Source organism: Rhinoderma darwinii, unplaced genomic scaffold (assembly GCF_050947455.1).
Source record: "Rhinoderma darwinii isolate aRhiDar2 unplaced genomic scaffold, aRhiDar2.hap1 Scaffold_805, whole genome shotgun sequence".
Lineage (NCBI taxonomy): Eukaryota > Metazoa > Chordata > Amphibia > Anura > Rhinodermatidae > Rhinoderma > Rhinoderma darwinii.
The window spans coordinates 73386-83856 of NW_027464370.1; the positions used below are offsets into that span (position 1 = coordinate 73386).

At 42.9% G+C, this 10471-nt stretch overlaps 2 non-coding genes and 2 pseudogenes across 2 annotated transcripts; all 4 read right to left on the reverse strand.

The window, feature by feature from the left end:
• Positions 1-238: 238 nt before the first annotated feature.
• Positions 239-429, reverse strand: LOC142731489 (U2 spliceosomal RNA). Its single transcript, XR_012878956.1, has one exon. It is a non-coding gene; the product is annotated as a U2 spliceosomal RNA (small nuclear RNA).
• A 1288-nt stretch (positions 430-1717) lies between these two features.
• On the reverse strand, positions 1718-1921 carry LOC142731503 (U2 spliceosomal RNA; annotated as a pseudogene).
• A 6322-nt stretch (positions 1922-8243) lies between these two features.
• On the reverse strand, positions 8244-8434 carry LOC142731490 (U2 spliceosomal RNA). The gene has a single exon (XR_012878957.1). It is a non-coding gene; the product is annotated as a U2 spliceosomal RNA (small nuclear RNA).
• A 1288-nt stretch (positions 8435-9722) lies between these two features.
• LOC142731502 (U2 spliceosomal RNA) lies at positions 9723-9940 on the reverse strand (annotated as a pseudogene).
• Positions 9941-10471: the final 531 nt, after the last annotated feature.

Sequence of the window (10471 nt, forward strand, 5' to 3'; positions counted from 1 at the left end):
AACACAGAAACACAGAAGACACACACACACACACACACACACACACACAACAAGAGGTGGCAATGTATTCATTAATTGCATTTAATAAATGAGCTCATTATCACACATGACTGTACAAATGCATTGTCCAACAGGTGTTGAAATAATGGGATTAAAAGGGGAGATCCCATCAGAAAGACAAAAACAATAGCAAACACAAATAGCACTTTTGGAATCTGATTTTAGTCAACACATAAGGGAAGGGTGCACCGGTCCTGGAAATACTGCAATACCAGGTCAATGCGTGGAGTGGACAGAGCAAGCTCTATTTCCATCTCCCTGTTCTAAAAATCCATTTAATATATGGTCCCCAGATAGGGGACGTATCAGATATTAAACTGATAAGAACAGATACTACACTTGATCTTAGCCAAAAGGCCGAGAAGCGATAACCCGAGCGGCCCTTGCCTTGCCCGAGCCTGTCCCATACTGCTGTTCACCCCTTGCAGCGATTGATTCAGCCTACTCCTAGGCAATTCCATGGGGCCCTGCAGGCTCACACACATTTACAGCTACTAAGCGGGAGGGAGGTGAATAAAGGCCGGAGAGGAAGCTACACAGGATTTGCTTCTTTTGCTTGCACCACAATGCAGTGCTGAAAGAGGAGGAATCTACATAAAAACGCCTTCCTGGCAACGCCCAAATGCCCTCCTGCCATGCAGATAAACACTGGCAGCGGCAGCAAGTGCATGCCCACAGCCACCCCTTGTTCCTTCACACCTTGTATCAGCTTTAATCCAGTCCAGTGCTGCCTGCTGAGCAGCACTGACCAACACTGCCTGGGCCCAGGCTTTTATCTATCTCTGAGGCCCCATTATGATGTCAGAAAGCTGGCTCTGGAATCCTGAGGGCTCCACTATGACACGTGCAAAGTTCCGTCTGAACTTTATATAAGACGGTGAGGCTCAGTCAGTCACTCAGTGTTGCCTGAGAGGGCAACACTGCAACAGCCGGCCGCCAGGCTGTCTTTTTTTTGCACATTTATTTGCCTCCAGGAGGCCACAAGAGGGAGACAAGGGACTGCAAAATGGAAAATAAGCATCCACCAACTTTACAGACAACTTCTCCTTGCTCCTACAACCTCCATCCTTGCACAGTTTGTTATTCTTCCAGGTAACAAAGTAACAAATCCAAATTGCTGCTCTCTTTGTAGGCAAGCAAGGGTTTGTTGCAACTGCAATTCTTACTTCTTCTTGAAATGTAGGGACGACAGTACATTCCATCACATCCATCTAGTGTACACAGGTAGGTCCATTGTGGCGGGTAGGCGGCTGGCTGCTTTAATGGCTGTTTGCTGTTCCCCTACTCCACTCCACTCCACTATTTGACTGTGGTGCTGCATCAATCAGTGGCTGGCTCAGGTGCAGCTCTTTAACTTACCTAGGAGGGAGGGCGGAGAGAAGACAAGGAAGGTGAATGAGCTGTTCCAATGTGAAATGCCGGAAACACAGAAACACAGAAGACACACACACACACACACACACACACAACAAGAGGTGGCAATGTATTCATTAATTGCATTTAATAAATGAGCTCATTATCACACATGACTGTACAAATGCATTGTCCAACAGGTGTTGAAATAATGGGATTAAAAGGGGAGATCCCATCAGAAAGACAAAAACAATAGCAAACACAAATAGCACTTTTGGAATCTGATTTTAGTCAACACATAAGGGAAGGGTGCACCGGTCCTGGAAATACTGCAATACCAGGTCAATGCGTGGAGTGGACAGAGCAAGCTCTATTTCCATCTCCCTGTTCTAAAAATCCATTTAATATATGGTCCCCAGATAGGGGACGTATCAGATATTAAACTGATAAGAACAGATTTTTTTTTTTTTTTTTTTTTTTTTTTTTTTTTTTTTTTTTATTAAACCATTCAGGTTTTTTTGAATAAAACCGAGAACTGTAGTTGTTCAAACCACCTCTCTATTTTTCAAAAAATCTCATCACTCTGGTTCATTATTTTATTTTTCCATCAAATACAAGATAAATCAAACAAAATTCCTCAAACTAAATACCTCCATTTTAACATTCGCCATATCCCTTCCGCATCCATACCTCTTTCTAGATCCCATTTATAATAAAAATACAATTTAGCCAATACCATACTAACCACATCCTCCATCTCAAATACTTCTCTTTTATACACATTCAAATTCCTCGTATTCCACAATACTTCTTTCACACAAGTCAGAAAAATCCACAACACTCTATCCTTTTCACTACCCAAACTACACAAACCAAACAAGACAATTTCATACGTCAAAACCTTCAAACCAGTCAATTCTTCACACAACCCACTCAACTTTTTCCAAACATCCTTTGCATGCTTACACGACCAAAACACATGACTCACATCCTCATCATCCCCACAACCTTCTCTCGGACACCTTTCAGACGCAACCAAACCTCTTCTTTTCTGAACACTCCTTACAGGCAACACTCCATGTACCGACATCCATAACAAATCTTTCTGCTTATTTGACACCTCATACGTAACAATCTTCTTCCACACAGACTTAGACTCCATCGAATTCAAACCATTTACAGAACACATCACATTATTCATACACATACTTCTCACAACATTCTTTTCTCTCAAAAATCTCTCCATTCTTACATCCTCTAGCTGGAACTTTTTGATAAATTTTTCTACATACAAATACCACCCCGTGCACTGGAAAGCAATTGGTTTACATAAATTTCTTTTTTCCCAACTTAGACGCTGAATCACCGTTCCAGCTAGATACTTAGACATTCTGGAAGCCTTGGATTCCTTAAATAAAAGCTCTACAAAAAAACGTACACAATTAATTCCAATGAAAATCTCCAAATTTGGGAAATCAAGGCCTCCATTACGTCTGCTTTTCATTAGAATTTCTCTCCTTGCCTTCTCAATCCCGCTCCCCCATAGAAAAAGGAACAAAACTCTATTCACTTTTTTTAACATAGCAACAGCAGGAGGAAAAACCAGAGCAACATATAAAATCATAGGTAGAATAATACTTTTGACAATTAAAACCTTCCCCGAAAAAGAAAGATCCCTCATTCTCCACATTTCCAACTTTCTCACAATCCTACCACCTAACTCATCCCAACTTTCTTTCCCTTTCAGCTCATCATCAAACACAATACCCAAAATTTTCACACCATTCACCTGTTCCATATCAGAATCACACACTCGCTCATTACTGAAAAAAATTTTAAATTTGCTCTTACCCCAATTTATTTTAAAAGCAGACGCAATACAAAACATATTTACAATCAACTTCACTCTGGACATATCATACACTGAATCACACAATACACAAATATCATCCATATATCCCAAAGCTTTCACACGCTTTCCATCACACCCGGGCACCACCAAACCTTTCACAACCTTATCATTTCTAATCATTTGCAACAATGGTTCAATCGCACAAATAAAAAGGATGGGAGACAACGGACAACCCTGTCGCACACCAGACATAATACTAAATGATTCTGAAAAAAACCCATTCACCTGCACACAACTCTTTGCATTCGCGTATAATTTCTTCAACAAACTCACAAACTGAACCGGAAAACCCATTCTCTCTAACACTTTGAACAAAAACACATGCGCCACACGATCAAACGCTTTCTCAAAATCTAACGCACACACAATCACCTTCTTATTCCGACCCTTACAATCCTCAAGCATGTCCCGCACCAACGCCACGTTCTCATGCAATTTCCTTTTCGGTACCGCACATACCTGATCCTCATCAATTACACACCCAATCACATCTCTCATACGATTCGCAATCAGCTTGGCAAAAATTTTATAATCCGTATTCAGCAAAGTAATTGGTCGCCAGTTTTCTAACCGTCTCTTATCTCCTTTTTTATGCAACAGAACTACCATACCCTTCTTCATCACATCACACATATTCGTCCCAGAAAACAACACTCTCATAACATCAATAACATCCTTCCCAATTATATCCCAATATTTCCCATAGAAATCAGCTGGTATTCCATCGATCCCTGGAGACTTATTTTTGGCCATACTTCCCACCACATCCTTTACTTCACCATCCATAATCTCACCAAGCAAAAGCTCACATTCACTTTCAGGAACAAAATTACACACAATATCCAAAAACTCATCATCGTCACCCAGATCACACTTCTTCACATCATACAGTTGTTTATAAAAATCAGACACCACATCAATCACATCCTTACCAAACACCTCTTTATCATCCTTATCCAATAACACATTCATACCACTTTTCCCACCACACATTTTTTTAAAGAAAAATCTAGTGCACTTCTCGTGATTATCTCTAACCTCCACCTTAGACCTAAATATTATTTCTTTCCCTTTCTCTCGGAACCACTCCTTAATATCTTTTTTTGTTTTTTCTAAATCGTGTCTTACATCCATACCCAAATTTTTACATTGATGAAGGAACGTCATCCGCATATTAAAGCGTGAATATTGCAATATTTTCCTTCTCGCTCTTCTATATCCTATCTGTCTAAAAAACCCACCAATCTTTTTTTTCACCCATACCCACCATTCACACACATTAGAGAAAGAACTTTTCTTCCTAACCCAAAACCCATATTTTTTCCCAAACCTAGTTTTTACCCTTTCATCACTCAGAAAACTGACATTCATCTTCCATACCCCTCTACCATAAAAGAAATTATTTATAACAAAAACCCCCAACAAACACTCGTGATCTGAAAACCACACTCTCTCCTGCGCATAATCTACACATTTCATTGCTGAAGTAGAAAAAAAGAAAAAGTCCAGACGAGAATCCGTTCTTCCGTCATCGGCATGGTAAGTAAATGGACCTGGTTTCCTGGTGACAGCGTCCTGCAAAGCAAAGTCCTGCAAAATTTTATTCCACAAACTTCCGGTAGCGTCCACATTAGACTCTGTGGATCCAGCTCGGGCCTGCTTCTCCAGGATACAGTTAATATCACCGACAATAATAACAGGAACTTTACCATGTAGAAAAAATTTTAAACTATCAAAAAGTGCCAACCTATCAGTTTTCACAGCATGGCCATAGATATTGATAAGCCTAAACTGCCATCCCTTATAGGATAGTAACACACAGACACATCTTCCTTCCTGAATGATTTGAGTCTGTTTGATGACAAACTCATTATTTTTGAAGAGAATACCAATTCCATCATTCCTATTTGTGGAAGAAAAGGACCAAATTGCTTCCCCAAACTTCCATTCTTCTTTCCTAGGCATTTTTGATAAACCACATTCTTGTACGCAAACAATGTCACTGCCCTTAGAGGCCAAAAAGTCCAGGACTGCAGCACGCTTGTGAGCAGAGGAGAACACCCGTACATTTTGAGAGACAATCTTTAATCTCAAAGACATGCGGGCATAGTATGGTTAGTGGAAAAGAAAGCCATGAGAAAACCAGAACATATCACGTCCCAGGGAAATACATAGCTCTTTCCAGATTCGCCACATTGGCTTCACTGAGGAAACCTTCCCCAGGAGAGCTGGGTACTTCTGAGGCCACCTCAGATGACTTAGGGCTACAACTAGAGTCACTGTCCAGCAATGAGAAAGGATTTGCATGAGCAGAATCTTCCAACAAACCTATCTTCAGTCTCTTCACCGCCTTTCCAGACTTCCCCCTTTTTGAGACAACTTTGTGGAAAATTTCCGCACTAGTGGCACTAGGCATCCTGGCCTCCTTCTCGTCCTCCTCCGATATTGACCACTCCACTTTAGCTGAGTCTTCCGTTTTTGACTCTGGGCTAGAGAAAGACAAAATTTGCATACTTGCACCATTATCAGGGTATGCACACCCACTAGGTGGCGCTGTGTCTTCACCTTCCATAGGTATAACCACAGGTGTCTCATCAACAGTTGGCTCTGCAGGAGGGACCACACCCAACTCCATGCTATCAGTATGTGAGGTTAGAACCTCTCCAAATCCAGCTTTCCCAGGGTCCTGAGAAGCAGCCACAGAAACACTGCCAGCAGGCTCTGAAATTACATCAGAAGAGGCAGCAAGGGAACCTGTTGTTCTCACCTGTCTGCCCCATGTCCTTCTCTCTTGCCCTAAGAAGGGAAACACCTTTGGGCATTTTCTACAGGTATGACCAGGCAAACCACAAATGTCACACCTGGATGGGGAAATACATGCACTAGCCTCATGTCCTGTTTCTTTACAATTCCTGCATACCTTGCCTTTGCATGCATCTTTGGTATGCCCGTAGGAAAAACATGATCTACAAAAGCATGGCATATCTTGGTAGTAAAGATATCCCTTATTACCACCAATTGAAAAATTAGCAGGAGGATTCATCACTCCTCCAATACAGCTGGAGTCAGGTTTCAGCCTGACCCAGTACTTGATATCACCATTGAAAACTCCCCATAGATTCTTCTGCTCCACACCACCTCTAACATGGGTACAGTAGTGAGCTAAAAAGGCCCTAACCAGCCTTCTATCCAGAAATGGGTTATACATGTGGATTGTGATACATTTCTCCACTGCTGAAAAAAGAGGTTGCACTTCAATAGATGTTAAAGCCTCATGCATGTGTTTCTCCTTGAGCAACTGAAAAACATTTAGACAGTAGGCGGCCTCAAAAAAGGATACGTCATACGTAGCAATATTACTGAAAGCTTGGATACAGAATACCTCTACCAACTTAACTCCAGCCAGGTCCAGAAGGATGTTCTCAATGATGTGCCCAGTATCCACTTCGTCTCTCCTCTGCTCATTTACCACAAAACGAATAGTATTCCGCACAGCTGCCATCTTGATATGGAATGCCCAACGGCACGGTGATCGCTCCCAAAAACGTCGGAGAGGACTCCACGAAAGACCGAACCCCCGGCCCAGACCAGGCAATAAACCTGATCTGAGCCAAAAGGCCGAGAAGCGATAACCCGAGCGGCCCTTGCCTTGCCCGAGCCTGTCCCATACTGCTGTTCACCCCTTGCAGCGATTGATTCAGCCTACTCCTAGGCAATTCCATGGGGCCCTGCAGGCTCACACACATTTACAGCTACTAAGCGGGAGGGAGGTGAATAAAGGCCGGAGAGGAAGCTACACAGGATTTGCTTCTTTTGCTTGCACCACAATGCAGTGCTGAAAGAGGAGGAATCTACATAAAAACGCCTTCCTGGCAACGCCCAAATGCCCTCCTGCCATGCAGATAAACACTGGCAGCGGCAGCAAGTGCATGCCCACAGCCACCCCTTGTTCCTTCACACCTTGTATCAGCTTTAATCCAGTCCAGTGCTGCCTGCTGAGCAGCACTGACCAACACTGCCTGGGCCCAGGCTTTTATCTATCTCTGAGGCCCCATTATGATGTCAGAAAGCTGGCTCTGGAATCCTGAGGGCTCCACTATGACACGTGCAAAGTTCCGTCTGAACTTTATATAAGACGGTGAGGCTCAGTCAGTCACTCAGTGTTGCCTGAGAGGGCAACACTGCAACAGCCGGCCGCCAGGCTGTCTTTTTTTTGCACATTTATTTGCCTCCAGGAGGCCACAAGAGGGAGACAAGGGACTGCAAAATGGAAAATAAGCATCCACCAACTTTACAGACAACTTCTCCTTGCTCCTACAACCTCCATCCTTGCACAGTTTGTTATTCTTCCAGGTAACAAAGTAACAAATCCAAATTGCTGCTCTCTTTGTAGGCAAGCAAGGGTTTGTTGCAACTGCAATTCTTACTTCTTCTTGAAATGTAGGGACGACAGTACATTCCATCACATCCATCTAGTGTACACAGGTAGGTCCATTGTGGCGGGTAGGCGGCTGGCTGCTTTAATGGCTGTTTGCTGTTCCCCTACTCCACTCCACTCCACTATTTGACTGTGGTGCTGCATCAATCAGTGGCTGGCTCAGGTGCAGCTCTTTAACTTACCTAGGAGGGAGGGCGGAGAGAAGACAAGGAAGGTGAATGAGCTGTTCCAATGTGAAATGCCGGAAACACAGAAACACAGAAGACACACACACACACACACACACACACAACAAGAGGTGGCAATGTATTCATTAATTGCATTTAATAAATGAGCTCATTATCACACATGACTGTACAAATGCATTGTCCAACAGGTGTTGAAATAATGGGATTAAAAGGGGAGATCCCATCAGAAAGACAAAAACAATAGCAAACACAAATAGCACTTTTGGAATCTGATTTTAGTCAACACATAAGGGAAGGGTGCACCGGTCCTGGAAATACTGCAATACCAGGTCAATGCGTGGAGTGGACAGAGCAAGCTCTATTTCCATCTCCCTGTTCTAAAAATCCATTTAATATATGGTCCCCAGATAGGGGACGTATCAGATATTAAACTGATAAGAACAGATACTACACTTGATCTTAGCCAAAAGGCCGAGAAGCGATAACCCGAGCGGCCCTTGCCTTGCCCGAGCCTGTCCCATACTGCTGTTCACCCCTTGCAGCGATTGATTCAGCCTACTCCTAGGCAATTCCATGGGGCCCTGCAGGCTCACACACATTTACAGCTACTAAGCGGGAGGGAGGTGAATAAAGGCCGGAGAGGAAGCTACACAGGATTTGCTTCTTTTGCTTGCACCACAATGCAGTGCTGAAAGAGGAGGAATCTACATAAAAACGCCTTCCTGGCAACGCCCAAATGCCCTCCTGCCATGCAGATAAACACTGGCAGCGGCAGCAAGTGCATGCCCACAGCCACCCCTTGTTCCTTCACACCTTGTATCAGCTTTAATCCAGTCCAGTGCTGCCTGCTGAGCAGCACTGACCAACACTGCCTGGGCCCAGGCTTTTATCTATCTCTGAGGCCCCATTATGATGTCAGAAAGCTGGCTCTGGAATCCTGAGGGCTCCACTATGACACGTGCAAAGTTCCGTCTGAACTTTATATAAGACGGTGAGGCTCAGTCAGTCACTCAGTGTTGCCTGAGAGGGCAACACTGCAACAGCCGGCCGCCAGGCTGTCTTTTTTTTGCACATTTATTTGCCTCCAGGAGGCCACAAGAGGGAGACAAGGGACTGCAAAATGGAAAATAAGCATCCACCAACTTTACAGACAACTTCTCCTTGCTCCTACAACCTCCATCCTTGCACAGTTTGTTATTCTTCCAGGTAACAAAGTAACAAATCCAAATTGCTGCTCTCTTTGTAGGCAAGCAAGGGTTTGTTGCAACTGCAATTCTTACTTCTTCTTGAAATGTAGGGACGACAGTACATTCCATCACATCCATCTAGTGTACACAGGTAGGTCCATTGTGGCGGGTAGGCGGCTGGCTGCTTTAATGGCTGTTTGCTGTTCCCCTACTCCACTCCACTCCACTATTTGACTGTGGTGCTGCATCAATCAGTGGCTGGCTCAGGTGCAGCTCTTTAACTTACCTAGGAGGGAGGGCGGAGAGAAGACAAGGAAGGTGAATGAGCTGTTCCAATGTGAAATGCCGGAAACACAGAAACACAGAAGACACACACACACACACACACACACACAACAAGAGGTGGCAATGTATTCATTAATTGCATTTAATAAATGAGCTCATTATCACACATGACTGTACAAATGCATTGTCCAACAGGTGTTGAAATAATGGGATTAAAAGGGGAGATCCCATCAGAAAGACAAAAACAATAGCAAACACAAATAGCACTTTTGGAATCTGATTTTAGTCAACACATAAGGGAAGGGTGCACCGGTCCTGGAAATACTGCAATACCAGGTCAATGCGTGGAGTGGACAGAGCAAGCTCTATTTCCATCTCCCTGTTCTAAAAATCCATTTAATATATGGTCCCCAGATAGGGGACGTATCAGATATTAAACTGATAAGAACAGATTTTTTTTTTTTTTTTTTTTTTTTTTTTTTATTAAACCATTCAGGTTTTTTTGAATAAAACCGAGAACTGTAGTTGTTCAAACCACCTCTCTATTTTTCAAAAAATCTCATCACTCTGGTTCATTATTTTATTTTTCCATCAAATACAAGATAAGTCAAACAAAATTCCTCAAACTAAATACCGCCATTTTAACATTCGCCATATCCCTTCCGCATCCATACCTTTTTCTAGATCCCATTTATAATAAAAATACAATTTAGCCAATACCATACTAACCACATCCTCCATCTCAAATACTTCTCTTTTATACACATTCAAATTCCTCGTATTCCACAATACCTCTTTCACACAAGTCAAAAAAATCCACAACACTCTATCCTTTTCACTACCCAAACTACACAAACCAAACAAGACAATTTCGTACGTCAAACTCTTCAAACCAGTCAATTCTTCGCACAACCCACTCAACTTTTTCCAAACATCCTTTGCATGCTTACACGACCAAAACACATGACTCACATCCTCATCATCCCCACAACCTTCTCTCGGACACCTTTCAGATGCAACCAAACCTCTTCTTTTCTGAACACTCCTT